Source organism: Typopeltis vanoorti, chromosome 7 (assembly GCF_054136105.1).
Source record: "Typopeltis vanoorti isolate ZY-2024b chromosome 7, IOZ_Tvanoo_1.0, whole genome shotgun sequence".
Classification (NCBI taxonomy): domain Eukaryota; kingdom Metazoa; phylum Arthropoda; class Arachnida; order Uropygi; family Thelyphonidae; genus Typopeltis; species Typopeltis vanoorti.
Genome location: NC_143555.1, coordinates 97,572,980 through 97,600,432, shown reverse-complemented (window position 1 = coordinate 97,600,432; position 27,453 = coordinate 97,572,980). Strand labels below are relative to the sequence as shown.

At 35.0% G+C, this 27,453-nt stretch overlaps 1 protein-coding gene across 4 annotated transcripts in view; it reads left to right on the top strand.

Moving 5' to 3' along the window:
* The window catches only part of LOC150104890 (uncharacterized), a 183,719-nt gene that overhangs the window by 107,927 nt on the left and 48,339 nt on the right, over window positions 1-27,453 (top strand). For all 4 annotated transcript variants that reach the window (XM_090395408.1, XM_090395410.1, XM_090395409.1 and 1 more), the window contains one exon: window positions 8,017-8,112. The gene's annotated coding sequence lies outside the window, so the exon portion shown is untranslated. The remainder of the gene's footprint in view (window positions 1-8,016; window positions 8,113-27,453) is intronic.

The window sequence follows — 27,453 nt, the reverse complement described above, 5'->3', positions numbered from 1 at the left end:
TCCTCTGATTTGTATTTGAAATATTTGCTATGTGAATTTTGAACCTCAAATTCGTATCCACCATTACACCAAGATTCCTAGCCTCATCAGTTTATTTAGCATAATCCCACATAATATAGTATGTTGCTGGAAATCTCATTACACCAAAATGCATAACTTTACACTTACTACCATTAAACTGACAGCCATTTTTGTTTGCCAAAACATCCAGCCTGTTCAAATCATTCTGTAAGTGATGGATATTTATAGCATCCCTGATTGTCCTGGCTATCTTCACATCATTGACAAACAGTTGAAGATCTCCTGTTAGACCTTCCCTAATATCACTAATGTATATTTTGAATAACAAAGACTGAACCTTGAGGTGCATCATCAGTCACCTTAAATCTGGCAGATTTAAGGTGACTGGTCACACCCATCATATACCACTTTTTGATATCTGTCTGTCAACCATCTTATCCAAGTCAAGAGTTTATATATTGCACTCCCATATTTTGCAGTTTATGCAACAGCCTTTCATGTGGTACCCTCTCAAATGTCTCAGCAAAATCTAACATTATCATAATGTATCCATTTCCTTTATCCAACTTGGCTGTAACATATGTTATAAAATATGAGCAAATTGTTAAAACATGACCTTCCTTCAGTAAACCCATGCTGTTCCTTGCAGAGTATAGCTTGTCTGTCTACCCATTTCTGTATGCGAGTTCTTACCAACTTCTCTAAAAATCTTCACTACCATACCAGAGATACTGGATGTCAGTAGCATCCCTGATTGATTACTGATTATTTACAACCATATTTATGTTTAAATATGAGGTTGTAAATAATAACCAGTCTCTATCATGGATAGAATAGCAGGTGCTTTTATTAATTAGCAGGTGGATAGAATAGTAGGATTTGCTCGTTCACCTAATTTTCCTAAAACTTTTAGGAAATATTCAATTCAAGTGGATATTAGACATATTCAAGTGAATATGTCTAATATTCACTTCTCATTCTGCTGAGATCTCCAGCAAGAATCACCTTTACCTTTTTTATGTGTCAGCTGCTCTCTCTCTTATGACTCAAAAAATAAATAAAAATTCCGGACTTCTTCCTTACTAGAATCCTGATAAGACCAGCTATGGATATCTCATTATCAATGTCTCGTTTTTAAATGTAGATTTTACTTAAAATTACCATTCAAATAACATCTTGTTATATAGTGTTAAACTATAGCTACTCCTCCTTTTCCTGTTCACTATTGCCTGAATAACATCTTATACTTATTTAGTATTATTTCACTTGTTCTAGTCTTCATCTTGGTAACACCTATTATTATTATTATTTAGGCCTCCAAGGAGTCAAAAGACTCATTGCAGGAGGTCCTTCCTAGGAAAAGTATCAAGACTCATTGTGGGACGTCCCTCCCAGGAAACACAAAGTCCATCCTACCACTCCTTAAACTCATTGACTGTTCTTGCTCTCACCACTATCAGGCAATACATTCCACAGTTCAACCACTCTCCATGCAAAGAAACCACTCCTCACCCTCTTGCTCACAGTTTCCTTTTGTAACTTCCAGGGATGGCCCCCTTGTCATCACTCCTTCCTGCTGTTCAACCAAGCAAAAGAACTCCCCAGTGTCAACCCTGTAACTACCTCTCAACAGTGTAAAAGTTTCAATCTATGCTGATATGGTTCTTCTCTCATTCTTCTGTCAATTTCATTTCTGCTGATACTTATGTGTTGGTGACTATCTTCAACTCTACTAAAGTTCAGTTCATTCCCATGACTGATTTTTCACTGTTTGCACCTGCTCCCTGACAAGAGAATGGGCCTTGACTGGCATGATATTTCATGTTGCATCTTCATTTTTAGTTGTGGTTTAAGCCAATACAAAATACAGTTAGATCTACTAATTTTTAAACTGTCAGCCCTTCTTGTTCACTGAAGTATATATCTAATATGAGGGCATAGCAGAACTGAGCAATGACACTAGGTCATTGCTCAGTTCTGCACATTACATGCTACATGGAAGTCTTAAATGAGTATTTAGGCTTAGGTGCTGGTTTACACTTATAATACAGTTTAATGGAATAATTACAGTACAAAGAAATAATTAAACAGCAGGTTTAATCATTTCGATAAGGGGACACTCCCTCATAAGACTTTAGTCTTCATTTAGTCTAATTTCATTTCTTCCACTTATTGTTTCTTGTGTGTTAAAATGACAATATTAACATTGTATTCCTGAAGATGTCTCTGTGACAGATGAAATATTGAAATTATTAAACCTACTGTTTAATTATTTCTTTTTGTGCTGTAATTGTTCCATTAAACTGTATTTTGAAAGTCTTCAAAATATCTGGCTTTAATTTTTAAAAATAATTATCTGTGGTACTCAAGCCCCTTCAGGCCCACAGCTACCCACCCTGGCTTTCATAACTATCATATTTTAGGATAAGGTGATTAGTTTTATATCTAAATATGTATTATTCTGTGTAAATTTCAAGTGTTCTCAGGAAGATTGCCATGAGAATTTGAAAAAAAAAAAAAAAAAAGGATTGAAATGTATTACAACATTTTCAACATGGACAACAGAAAGATGATTATGCCATGGAAGAAAAATAGAAATATTGTAATATGCAGACACCTGGGCCCAGTATTAATATCATGAAGCTACTTATAGTGTGATGGACAAAAAAAAAAAAAAAACGTGAAGCTAGCTAAGATGTTATAGACAATAGAAAAATAGTTAAGTAATGTAATATGAAGAAATATGGGAAATCAGTTCTCTGGCACAGGTAGGCATGGTCTTAAACACTCATATTTTTGGCTCTAGTAGTGTAGTTCTGTAGTTGTTTTGAGATGCAGGGTTAAAAACCCAAATTTCAGAGAGAAAAACACTGCCTACTTGTGCCAGAGAACTGACTTCCCGTATTTCTTCATATCACATTAACTATTTTCTATTGTCCAATAACATCTTAGCTAGCTTCATGTTTTTTTTTTTTTGTCCATCACATTGTAATTAGCTTCATGATTTTAATGCTGGGTCCTAGATGTCTACATATTGCATTATTTCTATTTTTCTTCCATGGCATAATCATCTTATGTTTCTGTTGTCCATATTGTGATTAATTTCACTCCTCCCACTTTTTTTTTTTTTTTTTTTTTTTTTAATTCTAGGATACAGATTTCAGCATACATGTTTTCCTCTGTTTTGTTTGATATATGATTTTTCATTAGGACTGACTATCCAAGGCAAGTATAGCTGACACCTAACAAGTACTGAAAAAGATCATGAATAAGTAAGTTCTGTCTCTCTCTCTCTCAGCCTATACTATGCACAGCACTAACATACTATAAGTTCTACAGTCTCTCGTGTGAGATTAATTTGAAAAATTTTATCAGATATCATTTTCAAAAGAAATTGAAGACAGGACCATCCAGTGAATGTGGTTCAGGACAAATGAAGAGGAGCTTGCAGAGGAATAATAGAAATATGTTGACACAAATAAGTGAGATCTTTTTAAATAATAACACAGAATGTAATGAAATGGTGTTGGTTATTTATAGTAGTGCTTCACAGTATAAAGAACACCTGAGACGCAAATAAATCTATTTTATTTAATTTGCTAATATTGCAAATTAAATAAAAAAAAAAGATACTGAAGATACTGGATTTCAAACCAGTATCTTCAGATTACAAACATAAGTTTGTTACAGAATGCAGAGTAGTGAACCAAATAGATTAATTTGCTTCAAAGTGGAATTGAAATAATGTCCTCTCATGTGCCTTTTAGGGCAGTTAAAAGGAAGTTAGGCTAGATGTGTTGTCTTAAAATAACTGTTTCCCAAATATTTCATAAATGAATGCAGCCATACTTATTAAGGTGATTCATAACTGATGCTGATTCAGAAATAGTCTCTGACTTGTGTAGCAACTTCTTTACAGCAGAGTATTTCCTTCAATTTAATCTTGTGTGATGGGATATTCACATCATGGTCTGCCAGTCCTGACTTGCCATAATGATGGCAGCTGAGTGTGGTTATGTTTTTCAAGGCAGATATATCATTGTCAAAAGTAGGCTGAGTTGGAGGCACATGCATCTTTATCATTTTCAGATAAAGATGCATGTGCCTCCAGGATGTGCAAGTGGATGAAATTTGTCCTTAGAGGTCTTGATGATGATTGGTAGTTGGATGTGTGGATAAGAAAGTGGCATTGAGATATTATTTGTCTATTTACACCTGATATAAGGAATGGGAATAATTTTGTTGTGAACTTTGTGTGTCAGGTGGGGGAAGGATAGGGGACATGCAGTAATTTGTCTGTTTTATAGGGAAGATGACCACTAGCTAAAAGAACATGGCAGAGTTAGTTTAGTTCTGTGGGAAGAGCTGTATTATTAGAAAAAATGGCTTTAGTTCTATGTGTCTTTTGAGGATGTTCTGTTGGGATGGGTGATAGTGTGACTGCTTATGTAAGATTGTCCAGTATATGTGTGAGTTTCCTTTGAAAAGAAAAACATAACCATTTGAAGTGATATCAAAGCTGTTCATATAGAATTTACCAAAGATTTGAAAGACTGTCATTTTAAGATTTTATCCAAATTTTTTCCTCAAGAGATTTTTTTTATAAGCACAGGAACATTTGTTTCTGTATGACTACATTAAAAAGGACATACAGAAACAAATGTTCCCATGCTTATAAAAAAAAATCTCTTGGGAAAAAAATTTGGATAAAATGACACAGCTGCTAAAATGGTAAGTATCAGCTGGATTTCTGTTTAGGACATGGACTAGCATCACTAACACTGTGTTCCACATAAAGATGTGCACAAATTCACATGGAGAGATGAAAAGTGCTGATATAAGAGTATACAGGAGATTTGAAAGAGGAAGTGATCATTTAGTTTCAAGCAGGATAAAAATGAATATCATATTGAAAAGAAAATTATATAAGAAATTTTAAAAAGAATCAGTATCAATCAGGTTTCAGATGTGAACTGTATACTCAGATGCACAAATATTATTCAAAACATTTTGAATGAACAAGAGCCAAACCTTGTGGTGTAATTGACAAATTCTGAAGAAAATGATGATTATTTCAGCCAGGGAGATGCAGTGAAGTAGTTTGTTAAGGATTTTAAATAAAAACAAAACAAAACTTGCATATTAGACTCAAAAAAATTAAAAAGGTAGTCTTGAAAAAGAAGAAAGCATGCAAAACCTTCTAGCAAGTCAATAGATATCCTGAGAGAATACAGAGACAAATATAAGAAGGCTAAGTTGAGTGTAAATGCAGTTAAAATTTATGGAAAGACTTTAGAGAAAATAAATATCAGGAAGGTGGCAAAATGTTCTGGAAGTTATTGAAAAAGCTGAGAAATGGAAAAAAGTACTGTAAATGGAATCAGATATGATAAAGGGGATTTTTAAACTGAAGATAAAAGATATTCTGTATGTCTGCAGTGATCACTTTGGAAGAATGCTAAGTGAAACAAGAAGTGACAGAACAATGGTAGAAAATATTCAAGAGGAATGCAGTGAGGAGTGCATATCAATATTTGAGGTAGAAAAATCTAACAAAAACTTGAAATGTAGAAAAGCAACCAGAGTGGTGCTATTCAACCAGAAATGCTCAAATATGGAGATATTTGAGCATTTCTGGTTGAAAAAAACAAAAAACTTTCCCAAGGACAATGACATGAATGCTCACTGGAAAGACCATTTTAATGATCTTTTCATGCCAAACAACCCTCACAGATGACATTTTCAACTATATTAATCTCATTTTCTAGAATTAAAAGTGTCATAAAGGAGAATATGTAAATCCAATAGGAGTTCAAATCTTGAACAACCCTGCTGAGATATTCAATTCCAAACAACTCCCACAAATGACATTTTTGACAATGTTCTCCAAGAGCAGGTCAGAGATAATCTCATTCTGTTGAAAAAGTAGAATACATACATCTAACAAGGTATCAAATCCTGACCATCCCTGCTGAGATCTTCAATAAAGAGTAAAAGAATTCATTGTAGATTTGCATTCTCTTTTTTGAAATCTGGAATATACGAGGTGGTATCAAAGCAGATACCACCTTTAGTTAAGAAATTAGCAGAGAAATTACTTTATTTATCTACGTTTACACACTATCACCTTCAAAATAGTCCCCTTGTATACAGCGCTCCCAGCGTTCTTGCCACTTCTGGAATGTGTCCTGGAAGTCTTCTTTTTGAAGCATGTCAAGCACCTTCTGCGATTCGTGCTGGACCTCCACAATGGTGTCAAAACGGTGACCTTTGAGCTGGATCTTCATCTTCGGGAAGTGTGCAAAGTCTGCAGGAACCAAATCTGGTGAGTAGGGTGGGTGGGTGCGGAGGCGAGATTATGATGTTTCTGACGAGAAACTCACGTGTGAGGAGAGCTTGGTGACGGGGTGCATTGTCGTCGTGGAGCATCCAGTTTTTCGTGCACCACAGATGTGGTCGCTTTCGCCAAAGTACTCCTCTCAGACAGCTTAAAACTTGGCAGTAGAACTCGCTGTTGGGTTCTACTGCCAGGTTTGCAGTAGAACTCAATAGCCCTCAGGAACATCCTCAGGGGGCAGACCTACCTCAGGGTCTGGTCCCTGAGGACGAATTCTCGATCCACAATGCCGCGAATGTCAAAAAAGACGATGAGCATGCACTTGGTCGTGCTGCGGACCTGCCTCGTCTTTTTCGGTGTGGAAATGATGGTCTCTTTCACTGTCAAGATTGTTGCTTCGTCTCAGGGTTGTACCTGTACACCCAAGTTTCATCACCGGTAATGATCCTCGAATTTCACGTTTTTTCAATTGTGAATTTGACGTTTGCCTTTGTTCTAACTTGCTGCCCATGATGAAATCGCAGATGTGGTAACACAGGTGGCCAGAATAGCATCAGTTGCACAGCTCCTGATGTACACAGGACGATGTCTTTTGTCACACTCACTTATGAAGGTAGGTGCTCCCTGTGACTTTGCGTGTAGCCTTGTACTGCCATCTGTTGGCGTGTTACAAACCTAGTCTCGAAACTTTTTGATATCACCTCGTAGGTTACAATTAAGTCATCCTTAAGAACACCTAACTTATGATTGTATATGTGTGAATAAATAGTGTGTAAATAAGTCTGCTGACTGTGTTGCTGCCTATCAATGGAAAGATCTCTCATATTTTTTCCCAACTGTTTTTTCTTGCAAAGAAATTTTTCCTAAGTCTCAGTGCAGTTTCAGACTATTTTGAAGAATAATGGACATTATACTGAAGAGCATGGCAAGTCCAACTATACAGTGAAATTTTTTTGTTCAAGAGAATCCTGTTAGTAATGGCTTTGAAAAATTATTAATATTTAAGAGAAAAATAGGCATACCATTTCTTTCATGTATGCCCCATTTTTTAATATTAGTTTTTGTGGTGCCCTCCACCTTCCCCCCCCTTGTAATTCTTGTGTTGAGACACTGACAAAACACATAGAAGTTAGCAAAAAATAGTTACTGTTTATTTAGATATGACAAAATTCTACATTTTAGCAGAACTTTTATTGTGTAGTAATATTTGGAAGAAATTTTGATTGTGGAGGGGTTAGTCCCACTTTAATGATTACTAATTGTTAATAATTATTACTGTTTAATTGTATATAAAATGGTCCACATAATTCTGAATTCATTAAACTTAGATATATTGTGACTGATATATATTCTACATTCTGTTTGTCTGGATGTCAATGTTAACCTCATTAAATTTTTCAAAAAATTTTATATTTGTTAAATCACATACCGTTACAAGCCATTTTGTGTATGATGTACAGTGATCATCTGGAACAGTTTCAAAAGGATTATTAAAACAAGAAAGAATGATATGCTTAACAAGACATCTGGACTATCGTGTAATTTAGAAGTTGTAGTTTGTTGTTATTAACTTTAAGTATTGCAGAATTCCTAAAGGTTAAATTTTATTGTATTCAGAAATTTATTTGATGGCAAGCTTTTTTTTTTCCCCTCCTCAGCTCTACAATGATAAAAACATGTGATCCTAAAAGCAGAAAAGAGTTCATTAATATCAGCATTAGTCATCTTTGATCTATTAACCTTGGATTAACAGGGTATGTAACAAGATTATTTTCATTATTTTCTGTAAAAAACCTTTTAGTAATATGAAGCTAAAGAACAGCTTAATTTGCTGATCTAATTTTTTATAGTGATATGATTTATAAAATAAATCCTTAAGTAGATGTTACAGGATGTGTAAGTATTATCTACTAGCACTTTCTTTCCTAGATGATATTTTAATGAAATATGGTATTTGAGAGTTTAATGATTGATTACTGATGTACTGTTTATTAAACCACTATAATTTAAGTAGGTCATTTAAAGCAGTTTGCTTGAGTACTTTTTTTTTTTTAGACCCATTACTAATAAAAGAGCTTACTTTGAATTGGTCTTGGGATTTTTCAGTTGCAAAACATTATTAGTTGGGATTGGAAAGGGAAGGAATGGAATGAAAGCAGACCCAGATTTTTTTTTTTCCCCATTAATAGTCCAACAAAGCAGCATCGATATCACGAAACTCTTCGTCATCTTTTCGAAATTTAGCCATTATATATTTTTCAAAACCACACGTAGCCACATATGGCAATGAAAAATTTTTCATGCATATCTACTCTCTTCAACTCTGAGATGCTTGAACACAATGGCAATTTTTTTATGTATGCATGCAAACATAAAAACTCTCTCATGAGAGTCAGTTGCAAATTTGCAAGTATTATGTATTGTCTGAGAATGTAGAACTCTTATGTGCAGGAAATGAAAAAATAACTTTCTGTATTATTTCAAGTCCTTAGCAAATGTTCAGCAGAACTACTCATGTCTGATCTGTCACTTGCCCCCATAATCTTATGGTATGTTATTACAGAATTGTGCTTCATTATTGGCTGATTAGTCTAACTGTTCTAATTGCAAAATCATCAGTAAGTTTTCATGACATGTCATCAGTATATGCTTCTCAATTTTTACTATCCTTGGTAAAACAAGGACCATCTGAAAAATTGGCCAGAAAAATTTTTCTACTATGTTGATCAGTACAAATACTTTTCTCCAGATAGATGTAGACAGAGAAGTACATGAATTGCATGAAGTTATATGTGTAATAGTCACCACGTGCCTGTGAAATTCAAACATGTTTAAAAATTGTTTCCGTGGAGATTTTTTTAAATGCAAAAGCTCACTCGAGAATACTCAAGTAAGAATGCCACCTTTAAACTGCTCAAGATAACTTGAGTTTATGAGTGTGAAAGTTAAACTGCCTAAGTCAGTTTAACTTTCATCGTGAATATATTATGATTATTTGCCATCAGGGACTATAATATTTTTATAGTGGATCTCACTGACACAGTGAAACCAAGTTCACCCTGTAACTTGGTAAAATATGCTTTAATAGTAAAAAAATTGGAATACTACTAAGGTAATTGTATTAATAGAGTAGAGACTATATTTGAGAAACTGTTATTCATCAACATAGAAACTTTTATTCATCATCCACGTAGGAGATGATTTGTCTTCCAGATTGGCCTATGTTGAATTTTTATCCATGAAGCTCAATTTTCTTCAGTCCATCCTCTCAAATAATGAAGTCCTCTTCCAATTGGCTTCACTTTTTTTACTTGTGCTGACCAAGTAAAAAATCTCTCTCTCTGTAATTAAGACCTCCAAATTTCTTTTTATATGGAATGGCCTTCCCTCAACTGTGCCCAGCTTCATGCTTTTGGCACCACAATAGTGTCAGATGGTCTCCATAAATTTTTCTTCCTCCTTCTCATAGTCTGATTACTGTTTTCACAGAAATAATCCTTTTGAAATAAAGGGTTTTCATTCTGCTTATAATTCCTGTGCATTATTCAAATCTTAGTTTTTAATAAATATGCTAATGAAGTCTAAGCAAAAAAATTCATTGTATCATAAGTGACTTGAGACAAAAGCCCCATCTTTACACTCAGCCTACCCTGCAACTCTCAATTAAAGCAGAAAAAAAAGTTGCCTACTCCTCAAATGAGTCATGCCTTCTGGTCTTTATCCAACTTCTGTCCATCTGTGCTTCTTCCTCTCACATATGGATTGTAACATCACTCAGAGATAAAGTATTCTTCTTCTTTTCTGTTTAGATGGCCAAGGCAAATTATAACCTTCTGTAGCAAGAACTCACCACATGTCTCTTCTGCTCTTTCATCAGAAAGACTCAAGAGGAATATGAAAAGTTTTTTGAACTTGATGGTACATTACTCAAACTATACCATCTCAGTAATCTTTCATATTCATATGACATCTGTCCTACAGTATGGAAATATGTCTACATTCTGTCCATTCCCTCTCCCTACAAAAAGAGAGAGAGAGAGACATAAAAACCTGCCATCAAACTGTTATCCCATTGTCATTATTTTCTTCTTCTTCTTCATGTAGCTTCCTCAGTGAGAGGGGTGCAGCACCATATCCTTCCATTTCTCTCTGTTGGTGGCTTTCCTTTTTGTTTCTGCATAGCCTTGTGATCCTGTCCATGATCTTATATCTTTAAGCCATGTCCTTCATTTTTTGCCTTTTGATCCTTTTCCCATAATTTTTTCTTCTAAAACTGTTAGTATCCTCTGTCCTGCTGAACCTGTCAGTACATGTCCTCCTCATCTTTCTCTGGATCATTTCCTGTAATAGATCTCTGTGTTCTCATTCTCTGGTCATTATTCTTGTTATCTTAAAAATAATACATGTCATCCGTGTGTAGAGGCTTAAGTGCTGTGAAGACATCATGTTGGAGGATTTTTTACAACACTCAGAAAGGATTAAAACAGAATTTAATACTTCCTATATTTCGTCTCAGTCACTGAGACATCTTCAGGGATTATTAAAAAACCAATGTAGCATAAACACAAATAACAAACAATGCTGAGCCCAACCACGTGGATGAGATCCTGTGGGTTGTATCCAAGACATGGTCAACAAGGCCACGACTGACCATAGTCGTGGTTGCAGATGTATGACTTGTGTTCCTCCAGGCGGATGGTTGCTGATCTGCCTGTCTGTCCAAAGTACGCCAGCTTACAGGAACAGAGTACTTTATAAACTCCAGGCACTGAGAGAGGAGGGAGCTGATCTTTTTGTAGAACGGATAAGGGTAGCAAGTTTGCAGTGGGGCTTAAATGCTGTGTGTAGGTTGTACTTGTTTAAAATCTTGGCTATTTTTTTGGATGTGCCACAGATATATAGGGTATGGCGATGGCATTTCTAAACTCCTTCTGACGAGAAGACTGGGGAATGCGGGAGGAACTGATTATTTCTTTGATACTGTGATCGCTGTAGCCATTGGAGAGGAAAGTGTTGTGTATGTGGTCAAGTTCAGTTGTAAGGACGGTTCCACTGGAACCAAGATTGTGGGCTCTCTTAGTAAGCGTTTTAATAATGCCATATTGTTGAGTGGAGTGGTGGGAGAGTTTGCGAATGTATCTGCCTGTGTGCTTGGGTTTTCTATATACAGTGAAGGAAAGTGTACCGTTAGGAAGGCGTGTAACTAAGGTGTCTAGGAAGAGTAAACAATTGTTCTTTTCCCTTTCCATCGTAAACTGGATTCTTGGATGTAGGCTGTTGAGGTGACTGGGGAAGGAGTTTAATGTGTCTGGGCCATGAGGCCAAATAGAGAACACATCATCAACATATCTTAGCCAGATAGAAAGGTTTGAGAGGGGTTGAGTCTATAGTTCATTTTTCAAAATTTTCCATATAAAAATTGCCAAGAGGGGGTGAGAGGGAACCCACAGTGGTTCCCTCTATATGCTTGTAGATTTTGTTCTTCCAAGAAAAATAACCAGAATTGATGGCAAAGGAAAAGAGATATAAGATGTCAGAAGGAAAAACGTTTTCTAAGTTTGTTAATGTATCAATTAAGGAAATATTGGTAAGTGAGGAGATGTCAAAGCTTACCAATATGTCAGTGTTATTTAAGGTTAAATTTTCTATGAGGGTTTTAAAATGGGCAGAGTTTTTTAAATAGGATGTGGAAAGTCCAGTGAGGGGGGGGGGGGATCAGAGAGTTGGCCAGTTGTTTTGACAGTTTGTAGCAAGGTGCATTAGTGGCATCTACTATAGATCTTAGTGGGGAATTGGGTTTGTGGATTTTTGGTAAGCCGTATATTCAAGGGTGACGGGAACAAAAAAGCTCGAGTTTTTTCGTGATGTTCAGGGGCCATGGTGATAGTTTTTTAAGTAAGTGTTTTAATTTTTTAACTTGTGTTTTTGTGGGGTTGTGTTCTAGCGGGGTGTAGGTCGAGGATAATTTCCATTTTTCAATTGTATTCCGTGGCATTAGCTTTATCTGCTCTGGTGATGACGATACTTTTCTCTTTCCGTAATTTCATGAGAGCAGTGTGTTGGGTGGACGATAAATTGCTTTTTGGAGGCGAGGTTGTTGGCGACATCAAGCCTGATGTTATTTGCTATCTCCGGTGCTAAGCGACAGATCCCACGGTCGATATTAAACATTACATCAAGCACTGGCACTTCTTTCAGAGCGACTGCAAAATTGTGGCCAAGGTTTAAGGCATTGACTGCATCGTCATTGAGCCTTTTGGAGGATAAGTTAACAACTGTCTGGAGCAGTTGAATTTGCAGTTGCGGTTTGGCTTTCACCAGGTTGTTATATTTCTTGATATGTTTATTTTTTATTTTTTGAAATTCTTTCTGTGCAGAAGCTTCTGAGATGCCAGAGAGAATAGACCAAAGTTCTTAGTTAAGTACAGCCGAGAGCGCTGGTTGTAAGAAGCCAATGGCAGTGTTCATTACGGAGAGGGTGACACAAGTAATGGAGATTTGGTCTCGCAGTAGTGCAAAGCTGGCGCGGTTACACGAGGCCAAATAGAGAACACATCATCAACATATCTTAGCCAGATAGAAGGTTTGAGAGGGACTGAGTATGGCTCGTTTTAACCGCGCCAGCTTTGCACTACTGCGAGACCAAATCTCTGCTACTCATGCCATTCTCTCTGTGATGCCGTGCTTCACCATGCTCCACAGCAAATTAAAAAAAAAAAAAAGACTATTCTTAGAATCAGCAGCAGCAGCTCTCAGAAATCAACCAAATCTTAATAAATATGGTTGTATTAAGCTTCCTAAGATTTGGGAAATACTTATCACCAGAGGTCCCACCCTACATTCCAGGCAACCTACAACCGCACTTAGAGGGCGCCTCACCTAGTTAGGACTTTAGTGTCACCCACGTTGTTGGGCTTAGTATTGTTTGTTATTTGTGTTTGTGTTACATTAGTTTTTTTGTAATCCCTGAAGATGTCTCATTGACTGAGACGAAATATGGGAAGTATTAAATTCTGTTTTAATCCTTTCTGAGTTGTAAAAAATCCATTAAGCCTCCAACATAAATATATGTCATCAATAGTTAACTTCTTTTTCTTTGTTACCTGGAGGATTCAGTAAATCATTAATGAATAATATGGATTCTTCCACTCTTGATGTACAGCAGGTTCTAACCTGCATCATCCCCTTCTGGAAACATGTCATGGAAAGGTGTGGAGAAATTTGTATGGTCTCTATTCGTGTTTACAAGTCATTTGCTTTGATTGTCGTAGAAGCCTACTTAACAGACTATCCTATTGTCTGTCTTCCATTCTGTGTAATTGGGTAACCAATTTACTCTCTAATTTCTCACTATATGTTATGGTAAATACTTCCTCTCTTTAGATTTTCCCTTTTTAATGCCAAAGTGTATCCCAAGACACTTATACTTTCACCCACCATCTTCCTCCTGTACACAAATGACCTTCTTGCACTAACTTGAAATTGTGTTTATAGTATTGCTGATAATGGTACATTCTATTCTTCCTTTTCATACGACAAACCTTGTGATGCTCATGGAAGAACAAGCTTTTAGTTCTTCCATAACCATTGCCTTAAAACAGTAATCTCCTTGCAATTCTCCAGTGGAGTGAGAACATTATTATCAACTTGGGTGCTATAACTGAATTCCTATATGCTTTCTTCTTTCTCATTACAACTTCACTTCACTTTTCATTACCTTTTAATAATATTCAAATCTTTGGAGAAAAGATCGGATTTCTCTTCTTGAGCTTACATGCATCTCTAGCACTAACCAGCTCTGAAGATGCTGGTTATAACACCAGTGAAATATCAGCAATAAGTCAGTAAATAATTATTTACTTATCATTCTGTGTTCTGATATTATCATCATCATCATCAATTTCCTGACATGTACCTTCAAGGGGTGTACAGGATGTTATAGTACTACATGAAAAATTTATATTATTACTAACTTCCTATTTACAATTTTCCTCCAAATCAGTCTGTTACTTGTCAAGATTCCAACATTATCAGATCTTATATTTCTATCTTCTAAGGCACTTTGTACCGTATCAATCCACCTATATCTTGTTCTGATATATATACCGTCAAAATTAAACAACATATACGACAAAAACGTAAGCCTTTCTTCACCTTCTGACAAAGATAAATCTGTCCATAAGTTCCCTTGGTCTCTAAAAAAACTTTGGTCTTTTCTGCGTAACCCTGCTTCTCATCTGTACAACTACTAACCCTGTATAAATCCCACATCTGCCTAATGTGGAACAATGCATCAAAAATTCATAATATTCTTAATGCTGCCCAGAAGAGGGTATCAGATTGATGATCTCTCTCATACATATTCTCTTTGTTTCATGCCTTTCTTAATATCTTCATAAGTGCTGTTCTTAACTGCCTTTCATCCACCTGTTAATTCACAAAATACCAAGGCACTGATAGATGAACATTGCCTTGATAATATTTTCTTCTTTTCCTTGCAAATACTCAAAAATGCAAACAACTGCATCCAACATCCATTTGTTTTCTCACTTCAAATTCACTGATTTGATGTCTGTCCTCTTAAACAGCCTTCCAGCGCTCGGATTGTCATAAAAAACATCAGTAGATTCCTTTTTTCTTTTAACTTCTCTCTCTCACTCACTCACTCACTCACACACACACACACACACACACACACACACACACACACACACACACACACACACACACACACACACACACACACACATCCTGTAGATTTTGTGTGAACAAGAAGTTAAAAAGAGAAAAGTGCTGTAGGTTTTGTATTTCCTCTCACATTTGGAATTAATATATACAAAAACTTGATTCAGAGATGGTCAAAGGGATGATATGCAAATGTGATTTGCATATCATCCCATGATTGACATCTTTTAGGTGGCATATGCAGCTCACCAAACTGTGATCCTTTGAACACTGGCTCTCTCTCTCATAACTGTGCGAGAGTTAAGAGGTCTCATTTGTTGATGTCAGCACTACATTCCTTCATATTGGCCAGAAGGTGATTAATTCTTTAGGTCAGTGATTCTCAACCTGTGGGGGCATGCCCCCAAAAGGGAGCACAATATACATAAAGGGGAGAGGGTGCGAAGAAAGTGGAAATCAAAGGAAAAACTACTTTATTGAAACAAAAGCATTTAATGAAACTATTTATTGACACAAAAACTTAAAATACACTTGGAAAATAAAATAATAAAATGTATAAAATCCACTGTATTGAATAAACTAGTTACGCTTACGGGAACATGTCAATATTACAAAATATACCGAGCAACTAATTAAAACTAAATAATAACAATGAATCTAAAAATTAATGGCTTCCTTGTGCTGTGTTGCAAAGCTTTTCATATGATGGTGATACATTGGAAATTGACACTCTTAGTTCTCTTTTTATATTTAACTGAGATCTATATTTTGTTTTTAAGGCAGCCACTGCAGAAAACCAGATAAGATGTTGGAAATGGCAAAAGTGCACAAAAAGTTCTTGACTTTAGTGCAGAAAATTCATCCTCAACGCCAGCCCAAAATTCAAACAGCGATTTCAATGCAAATTGTCTTTTGATTTAGCCGCTTAACGTGACGTCTATAAATTGTTTCTCTTCTTCAATTGAGAAACCTTCAGGAGTAATTTAAAACGGGTTTCTAACCCACTCGTACATTGCTATTATGTTGTCATTGGTTATAAAATAGTTTCTAAAATTCTTCATCAACATTGCTAAACGATTTTCAATAGTTGCAAATAAAATTTTAATGCACTCTTCTGCCTTGTAGGAGCATAGCAGTAAAATAACTCAAACCATCGACTTCTCACTGTTGGTCACTGTTGCAGTTTGCCATTTTAAGCCTTATTTATACTCGCAGAAACATTTCCAGAACATTCGAGACTTCCTGTGATGAAATCGCAAATGTTTCCAAAGGGTCGATATGATTCAACAGTCTGTGCAGTGATGCCAGATCTATACAAATTTTGAAAGATTTGATGGTGTCTTTAAATTTGTATGAATATTTAAACATTTTAATGAATTCCTAGGGTTTTTTTTTGTGTGTGTGTGTGTGTGTGTGTGTGTGTGTGTGTGTGTGTGTGTGTGTGTGTGTGTGTGTGTGTGTGCGTGCCACAAAAACTAATATTAAAAAATGGGGCATACATGAAAGAAATGGTATGCCTATTTTTCTCTTAAACATTAATAATTTTTCAAAGCCATTATTAATAGGATTCTCTTGAACAAAAAAATTTCACTGTATAGTTGGACCTGCCATGCTCTTCAGTATAATGTCCTTTATTCTTTACTTCACCCTACTCGCCAGATTTGGCTCCTGCAGACTTTGCACTCTTCCCGAAGATGAAGATCCAGCTCAAAGGCCACTGTTTCGACACCATTGCGGAGATCCGACACGAATCGCAGAAGGTGCTTGACATGCTTCGAAAAGAAGACTTCCAGGATACATTTCAGAAGTGGCAAGAATGCTAGGAGTGCTGTATTGATATACAAGGGGGATTATTTTGAAGGTGATAGTGTGTAAATGTAGATAAAGTGATTTCTCGTAAACAGAGCTAGTCTCGAAACATTTTGATACCACCTTGTATATTCCAGATTTCAAAACAGAAGATGCAAATCTACAATGAATTCTTTTACTCTTTATTGAAGATCTCAGCAGGGATGGTCAGGATTTGATACCTTGTTAGATGTATGTATTCTACTTTTTCAACAAAATGAGACTATCTCTGAACTGCTCTCTTGGAGAACATTGTCAAAAATGTCATTTGTGGGAGTTGTTTGGAATTGAATATCTCAGCAGGGTTGTTCAAGATTTGATCCCCTATTGGATTTACATATTCTCCTTTATGACACTTTTAATTCTAGAAAATGAGATTAATATAGTTGAAAATGTCATCTGTGAGGGTTGTTTGGCATGAAAAGATCATTAAAATGTTTTTTCCAGTGAGCATTCATGTCATTATCCTTGGGAAAGTTTTTTGTTTTCTCAGAAAAAACTGAACCATGAGTATCAGCAAGATTACTATGATTTTGAAACCACCACTGATATGTACTTCAATTTTTTTCTTTTTCTTTTTTTTTATTCTCTCTCTTTTTGCTTCTTTAAGTGCATTTTTTTCTCTTAGCAAGCAGTTGATGGTATTGTGGTATTCCACTAAAAAATATAAAGCATCCTATTTCATTCTACTTCTACCAGTTTCCGAAATTGAGAAAGAGAAGAATATTATTCCTAACTTATTTTAATAGTATTAATAACACCAGACGAATTATTTAAAAAAAAAAAAATGTTTATTAACTGGCTTATATTTTGCTGAATTTCAAATCGGCATCTTCAGATCACAAAGTAGCATGTGAAAGTTTATACACAACAATTAGTAAGTGAAACAATTTGAATTTTGGCAGATAAAAGATCTCAAGACCTAATTTGGCACTCTCTAATGTTTTAAAAATAAATTGCTTATTTTTAATAAACTCCTTATTTATATTACAATGTGGTCTCAACACCACAGAAACCTACATGTAAACGATTATCCCTTTTTCATCATCATGTCTTTCTGTGCCTTCCTTTCACATAAGGCTGCAGTGCCGGTTTTCCATCTGTCCCTCGCAGCTGTTCTTGCTTTTGTCCAACTTGCCCATCTTGCCTCCTTCATTTCGGATTCAGTCATTCTTCTCCAAGTTAATTTTGGACGACCTCTAGAGCGTCTTCATTCTGCAGCCCAACTCAGTGCTACCTGGGGAATTCTGTTTATCCCCATGCGAAGAACATATCTGGTCCATTTCCATCTTCTTAGGCAAATCTCTTCATCTATTGACTTGGAGAAGGTTTTTAAAATTCTTCTTAAACACTTGTTTTGAAAAATTTATTTTCAAAATTTATTACTTTGTGCCTTGGTAAGTTTCAAAGTCGTATAGCAGTACTGCTTGCACAATAGATTTATATACATTAATTTTCACTTTAACTGTAATATTTGATGGTTTCCATAATTTGTTTAAATGACCTGAAACAATTTTGTGCTTTAGCAATTCTTTGTAAAATGTCTTCGTCAGTGCCGCCTTGTTTATTTATTACTGATCCAAGGTATGTAAAAGTATCAACATCTTCAGTTGTTTCATTTTTTAACTTAATTTCTTTATTTAATTTTTCATTTATTCACATGACCTTGGTTTTCTTCTTGTTTATATGTAGACCCACAGTTTCTGTGCAGCAAGCAAAGTCATCAGGAGCACTGTTGTCAGCAAAATCAAGGTCTTCCAGTGTGGATGTCAAGTCCCAACACATTTCTCTCTTTTGATGATTGAGTTTTTCATAATCCAATCAATTAAAATTATACATAATATACCAGATAGCACACAACCCTGCCTAACTCTAGTTTCAGTGACACAAGACTTGCTGCCATTATACGTATTCTTAATAATGTTGAGAAATTTATAAGTATTATGCATTCTCCTAATATTTTTCAAAATTTCACTCTATTTACTGAGTCGAATGCTTTACTAAAATCAATGAAGTTTAGAGTGATGCTTTGAAATTCTGTACATTGTTCGATTATATTTCTAAGAGTGAATATTTGTTGGATGGTTCCGCAACCAGTTCGAAAACCTGCCTGTTCTTCTCTTAGTAAATTTTTGATTTCCTTTTTTTAATCTATTAATTAAAATTTTGATAAAAACTTTTACGGGAATTGAAAGAAAACTTATTCCTCTCCAATTTTCACACTTGGTCAAATCTCCTTTTTTGGAGATTTTTATAATTACTGCTTTTTTCCATTGTTCAGGAAGCTTTTCTGTCTTCCATATTTCATTGTATAACCTTTTGTAATTTGGCAGTAGTTGTGTGATAAGATCAGCTTTTAACATTTTGGCATTGATATTATCATTTCTGCATGCTTAGTTAGATTTTAATGAATTCAAGGCATCTTTGACTTTGCTCAACGAAATCTTGTCTTTGGAAATGTTCAAAGTGGGTATTACACTAGATGTAATATTTTGTGCCTGTTGAGATTCTGTATCTACCTTTACATTCAAAGTTTTTTCAAAATAGTCTCTCCATCTTGCTTTGATTTTGGAGTCAATTGTTAATAACTTTCCTTGTTTGTCTCTAATGGAGGAAGGGATTGCTTTTTTGTTAGCATTGATTTGTTTTATAATCTGATAAAGTTGTCTAATTTATCCATTTTCTGCAGCATGTTGTGCTTCTTTTGCTAATTCATCAATATATTTTCTCGTCGGCTCTTGCAGCTCTCTTTATGCTTCTATTTAGTTGATTATAGTGATTGCTATGTACCTTATAATCATTCTGAATTTGTGTTGTTCATTAATGATTTAATCTTTTTTCTCTCTTCAATGATCTTCCAAGTTTCTGCAGTTAACCATTCTTTATTCATGCATAAGTTTTCTGTGGTTAAGAAGTTCAATAGAAATATTCCGGTTTTGTGACCACATGTTTATTAGAGAACTGTTTTTCAAAAACTAAACAAGTACTAAAAATAACTCAACAAGTTTCATTAGTCATAAGGCTAACATCTTCAGGGGCAAAGAGGAATAACAGTTTAAAGCACAAACTATAAGAAATTACAAAAAACAAGTTAATTTGTTGGTATTATGAACATCAAAAAGTTCGTTAAAAAACCTAATAACAGATCACACTCACTCTGTCCGAGGTCTGAAGTGGGTAAATTTTTAATAAACGATGACCAAACTTGATTTAAAATCAAACCTTGGTTTTTGTTGCATTATGTAGGAATTTTAATCATATTTGCTGCCTCTTTGAATTTTCTTGTGAAACAATTCTTATCAATGTAGGACATGTTTGTTCTATTCCAGAGTACATCATGACCGGTAGGAGCTGTGATATGCTAAGCCAGATTTATGTTCTCTCTTCTTTTATATGTCCTTTCGATGTTTGCTCATGTGAATTTCCCCCGATCGCCCTGTCTGGCCTACGTAGCAGATGCCACAGGAACAATGAATATTATAAACCCCTGGTTTTTTCATTGGGTGATGTGGGGGGGTTTCGGAGGATGAAGAGATCTTGATATTCTCTCAAGTGGCAGGAAAGTCACTTTTATGTCGTACTTGTAAAGTAATTTGGCTAATTTATCTGTTACATTCTTGATATAAAGAAGGGTGACTGTGTTCTTGAAGTCTTGTTTATTTAATTTTTTTGTAGGTGCTGTATTGAGAATTTTCTTAGTTATTTTAGTTGTGTAACCATTCAGTTGTAAGATCTGTGTTAAATATTGTATTTCTTCTTTCTGCTTTTCTTCTGTACTGGGGATGTTGTATGCTTTATCCCTTAAGGTTTTTTATTAGGCCTATTTTTTTTGCTTGGGGTAGTGGTGTGAGGTAGCATGAAGAAATCTTCCTGTGTTTGTTGGTTTTCTATAGATGGAGAATGATAATCTGTTTTTCTTTCATTTATTTCTATAATGATGTCTAGGAAAGGCAGTTTTTTATTTTCTTCTAGTTCCAGAGTAAATTTTATGTTTGGATGTAAGTTATTAATATAGTCTTTAAATGGTAAGTTCTAGTGCTGTTCCTGGCCAAATGATGAAGATACCGTCCACATAGTGGAGCCATATTTTTGGTTTTATGTGCCAGTTTTGTAAAGCATGATTTTCAAAATTTTCCATGTAGAGGTTTTCTAGAGCTGGTGAGAGGGGTGAACCCATTACTAGTCCTTCTTTTTGTTCCCAGAGTTTGTCTTGGTAAAGGAAGAAAACGTGTTTTTAATGCAGTGTTCATAGAGCTGTACAATGTCCCATGGAAAGAGATTCTCCAGGATGTTTACTGTTTCATTTCTTGGAATCTTTGTGAAAAGGCTGACAACATCTAAACTTGCTAATGTCTGAAAGATCTGTGTGTATATCTTTTACTTTTTTCTATGAAGTCCGAACTGTTCTTAATGAATGATGTTGTTTTTCCTATATGTAGTAAAATCAAGTTTGTAAGGTGTTTTGCCAGATTCGAGGTTGGAGAGTCCCTTCCGTCCACCTTCAGTCTTAGTGGTATATCTTTTTTTATGAATTTTAGGAACTCCATATATTCTATGCACTAGTGGGTGTTTTGATTGTAAATTCCTTTTTATTTCTTCAGACCAGTTTGGTATATTCTTGATAAGTTCATTAGTTTTCTTGTGAGTTCGCCAAGTGGGGTCTCTGTCTAATGGTGTGTAAGTATTGGAATCTTCAAGGAGGCTTTTCATTTTGTTGTTATAATCTTGTGAGTTCAAAATCACTGTTGCATTGCCTTTGTCTGCTTTTATTATGACTATGTTTTTATCTGATTTGAGTTTATTAAGGGCTCTGTATTCTGTTTTTTGGTGATAATTTGCAATTTAATAGTAGTGCTGTACTTTGAATGCGGATCAGGTCTGCTATATTTCCTGATACATTTCTTATTCCTTTTTCAATTTGGGCTATGATATCGATTTTTGGGACTTGTCGAGGCGTTATTACAGCAAAATTAAAGCCTTTCATAAGAAGATTTGTTTCATCTCTCGTTAGAACTCTTGAGGAAAGGTTAGTTACTACTTTGGATTGATCTAAATGTTTCCTTTGGTTTTCTTTTAAAAGAGTATAGAATTTTTTAATTAGGCTGCATTTTTCTTTTCTGCCACCATTGTAGCTTTATTGTATGTGATGGTGTCTATGTTATTCCAAAGTTCAGAAGGCAATGATATGACAGTTCGTTATGTATATTACATGTATCCTGGTTGATCTTGGGCAATTCTGCTCTAATAGCTGCAATTCTTTCTCTCAATATAGCTAATTCCGTTCTTTTGTATATTCTGTTGGCTCTATTGGAGTGGAATGTGCATTTGATTTTTATGCACTTGGGCACAATTTCATTGTCTCTATAACAGATTAAAAATATCAAACGATTGATAAAGTTCTGCTTTTTAATGCGTAATTTCTCAAATTGTGAAACTTTAGTCCAATTGAACTCGCCACGAGTTTCTATATTCATGCGTAGGTTTCTGTGGTTAAGAAGTTCAATAGAAATATTCCAGTTTTATGACCACATGTTTATTAGAGAACCATTTTTAAAAAACTAAACAAGTACTAAAAATAACCCGACAAGTTTTGTTAGTCGTAAGATTAACATCTTCAGGGGTAAAGAGGACTAACAGTTTAAAGCCCAAACTATAAGAAATTACAAAAAACAAGTTCATTTGTTGGTATTATGAACATCAAAAACTTTACAAGTACAACATAAAAATGACTTTCCTGCCACTTGAGAAAATATCAAGCTCTCTTCATCCTCTGAAACCCCCACATCACCCAATGAAAAAACCAGGGGGTTTACAATACTCATTGTTACTGTATCATCTGCTACATAGGCCAGACAGGGAGATCGGGGGATATCTGCATGAGCGAACATCAAAAGGACGTACAAAAGAAGAGAGAACATAAATCTGGCTTAGCATATCACACAACTTCTACCGGTCATGATGTACTCTGGGATAGAACAAACGTCCTATATTGATAAGAATTGTTTCACAAGAAAATTCAAAGAGGCAGCAGATATGATTAAAATTCCTACACAATGCAACAAAAACCAAGATTTAATTTTAAATCAAGTTTGGTTATTGTTTATTAAAACTTTACCCACTTCAGACCTCGGACAGAGTGAGCGTGAACCACAGAACGCGACAACAAATAGCATTGTCTCCAACTGAATATGTTAGTCTTATGACTAATGAAACTTGTCTGGTTATTTTTAGTACTTGTTTAATTTTTTAAAAACAGTTCTCTAATAAACATGTGATCACAAAACTGGAATATTTCTATTGAACCATTCTTTATTTTTTCTTTTTCTTCGTTTACCAATTGTATCTTCAGCAACTTCATTGTATGTATTCCTGAAGTTTTTCCAATATTCATCTACTTTGTTGTTTTCTGCTGTTACATCTTGATTTTCCTCTATTTCTAATATACTGAATCTGTTCTTTATCTCCAAAGCAAACTTTTATCTTGTTTCTTTAATTTTTCAATATCAAATGCAGTTCTTGGACTTCTTTTCTTTCTTAATACACTTTGAAGTTTTAATTTCAACTTCGTCACTAACAAGAAGTGGTCAGAACCAACATCTCTGCACCACATTTGACTCTCACATCAAGCATGGATCTTACAAATTTGCTATTGATAGCAACATGATCAATTTGGTTTCTTTATGCTTGAATTTACTTCCTCCAATGACAAAGCTGTTCATTTCACAAAAGGATACAAACATCATACCGTTTTTATTTTGGTCTCCACAAGCCTCGAAACCTAAGAATTTTTCTTCTACATGACCCTTTATCCACTTTTGCATTAAGATCGCCAATGAGTATTATCATATCTTGTATTGGAATAGAATTTATTACCTTTTGGAGTTGTTCATAAAAGCATTCTTTTATTTCTTCATCTGCATCATTAGTAGGTGCGTAAACCTGCACAACAGAAAGTCTGATAAATTTGGAATAGGACCTGGCTTTTATAATTTTCTCCTTTACTGGTTCCCATTCCATCAGGCTTTTGGTTAAGTTTGGGTTCAATATTAGCACAACTCCTTTTTCATGCTTCTCCTCTGATCCAGAGTACAGTATTGTCTTGTTATCTTTAGTTATAATTCTACCAAACCCAGTCCATATGAGTTTGCTGATGCCTAAAATGTCTAACTTGTAATTGTCCATTTCATTTGTTACCTGCCTAGTTTTTCCTACCTGGTACAATGTTCTGACATTCCATGATCCAATCTTTAAAATTTTTTGTGGCTTCATAAGTGGCTCTTTCAACAACAAAGGTTCTGAAAGGCTTTTCCCCTTGATGTGTCATATATATGTTATCCACATGATTATCCTTTTCTAGATCTTCTAATTCTTCATCAATCAGATGGTAGCGTACATTTTTCAGATTTTTGGAAGAAGACTCTCACACATAACCATCCTAGTCAAAAGACTGGAACTATTAAGACTTTAATTCATCATGCCCATTCTTTATGCTCTTAAGGTGATCTTTTACAGAAAGAATTGGCATATTATCAGGTAACCAGAAAAGTTCATGCAGTGTTTCATAATCAAAATTAAACAACAGCAGAAATTTTCATAAAGTGTTTTATTCATTAAAATAAGCACCTTCACAATCTACAACCCTTTCCAATGAGATACAAGTTTGTGAATTCTGCTTTTATAAAATGTTTTATCTTTAGAAGTAATAAACCTAGCAACCTCTGCTTCAATCTCTGTTTTATTTCGGAACTGTTTATTTCGCATGTGATTGTCTACTGCCAAAAAATGTGCTATTTGCTTGGAGAAATATCAAGAGAATATGGAGGATGAAAGAGTCCCATCCTAAACCACAAATCTTCTCACGGGTAAGTTTTGCATTGTCCTGTAAGAATAGCACTTTCTTCCAATTAACTAGTCCTGGCTGTTTCCGAAGCAATGCATCCTGCACATACTCGAGTTGCATCGAGTAGATCTTGGCCTGCAGCAAGAAACTCATAGTGAACAATACCGGCTTCAGTCCACACCACACACACAAAACATAATCTTCTAGTGATGAAGTAGTGCCTTTGAAATGTATGATACTGGATCATTTGGCAACAATCAATGATAAGTTTGCTTCTTGTTAGAGTACAAAATAGATTACTTGCCCACAAGTGAACAAGTAATCCAAACAGACTTGTTTTTATGATGTGAAAGAAGTGAAGAACAAACTTATAGCCTTTGAAGTTTATTGTCATCTGATAATACATGTAGGACACATTTGTTTAGCTTCCATGATTTTCCCAGTTGATGCAAGTGTAAATGAATTGTTTCGCCACTCAAGTTAAACATTTGTGAAAGTTCTTGACATATTAATATAGAATTATTTTCAACAGTGGTACCTAATTCTTCATTATCAATAATGGAAGGTCTTCCTGAATGTGGTGCATCTTCAAGTGATTCATCACCAGAAATAAATTTTTTAAGCCATTTCTGCTTAGTACATTCTGCTATCACATTTTTTTCAAATGCCACACATATCTTAAGGATACTTCTGAAGTCTTCGAACTGAGTTTAAATTAAAGCCCAAATTACACCAAGTTCAAAGTCACAGAAAAAGAGTATACACCAAGTTAGAGCACACCAATTGACCTGATGCGTATTATTATTATTTGACACCTCCAGGGAGTCCAAAGACTCATCGAGGGAGAGTGTGCCAACAGCATCGAACGATTGGCCCCCTTTCAACTACTAACCGTGCTCAAACTTACTTAACTGAGCCATTAGTAGCAGAGGCTCTACCAATCGACCAACCTTTGCCGGCTTAATCTGTGTATCTGTGCCTTATGACAGTGCTTCCCAAACTGTGAGCCGCAGCCCCCTTCGGGGCCATAGATTTTGTTGAGGGTGGCCGTGAAATAATGAAAACAAATTTAAAATGTTTTAAGACTAAGTAGATTTTTTTTATTTTAAAAGAAACGTATTTAACTTTTATTATTTCTTTTTTGTTATTTTTTATATTTTAATGGAAAAATTCACACATTGGTGTTGGTTCACAAACTTTGCTTCCTGTGTATTTCGGCGCTTAATGAATATTAGTAAATATTGCTTATTCATATGTTTCATTTCAAAGCAGTGGTTAATTGTATTTACTTTGAATGCTCTCCAAGGAAGCTCCAAATCTTCCTGTCCCCTTCCCCTTTCATCACGCGTTCGATATCGTAATCAGGCACTGTTGATATTGACTTTATATACATATCAAAACTCGTTTTATATTATCACTGTCATCCGAGCTAGTTTTTTGTTACCAATAAAAGTTTCGCATATACTTCACACATGAAAAAAAGCTTAAACAAGTTCATGTGGGGAGATAGTAACTGCTTGCAGTGGTAAACAACACGCCCTCCCTAACAGCCACTATACTGCAGAGGCAATAAAAACAAGTACTTTTATTATGCCAGTGAATATCAGTCTATGTAATATATTTCTCAACAAATAGTTGAATTAGAGACAACTGGGATAAAAACACTAATTAATGAATCACATGTCCCCTCATGCAGAAACCATGCTGTATATATAGACTGAAACAAAACCATATGTTGCATGGGCAAACACAGTATCTAACTAAAAACTATTGTTATTAATTAGATGTGTGCGAGTTCGATTTCCCAAGGCAGCAATAAATTCAACCGAACGTGCTAAAATTCATAAAAGTATTAAAACTAAGTAATATATACATAATGAATGTTATGGCAGTTTCACATATGGAATTCGGTTGAAGAGAGTTAGCATTTCAACTCAATTGTCAGCTATGCTTTTGTCTTTCGGTTGCGCGATCTTTTGTTAATACCGCACCAATCATATGCATGTTTTAGTAACCTGCCTTAGCTGTCTGTTTCGCGTTAGGCTTAATTACCGTAAAGGGAGAAAAGTCACAAAAAAGAAAAATGTTCCTGGTCCGGGGATTCCCTTATTCAGGTAATATTCACTAATTTTTCATGTTGTCAGTCTGTGGTGTGCCAGTATCGGTAAGTGGTGCTATTATTTGAAATATTCTACGTTAAAAATTTTAACCCTGAGATGGATAAGTGTCTGATAAAAAATAAAAATGAATCCCGCGAACAAGCAGAAGAAGCAGAAACAGACTCAAAAAAAAAGGAGAGTATTTCGTATTTTACCAGAACAGCCTGCATCGTCTTCAGAACCAAACAGTAAGAGGCAAAAAATGTAATATATGCATTTGATTTTTGCAATATTCGCTGTGTATGTTTTGTATTGAACATAAATACAATAAATATTATAATAATATATCTCTCTATTACAATTTTTTTTCGAAGGGGACCGTGAAATATATTAATTTTTGCAAAGCGGGCCCTGACATCCAGAAGTTTGGGAAGCACTGCCTTATGATGCACATAAAAAAAAATTATGCCCTGCAAACCACTACAAAATAAAACAAGTCATTGCAGCAAACTCTACTGAAAACTGCACAAACTTATTTGGTTACCTGATAATTCCAGCTAATGATTTTAAGGATTCTTTCATAAAAAATAAAATAAAAAAAGCTTTTAACAATTATGGTTCCT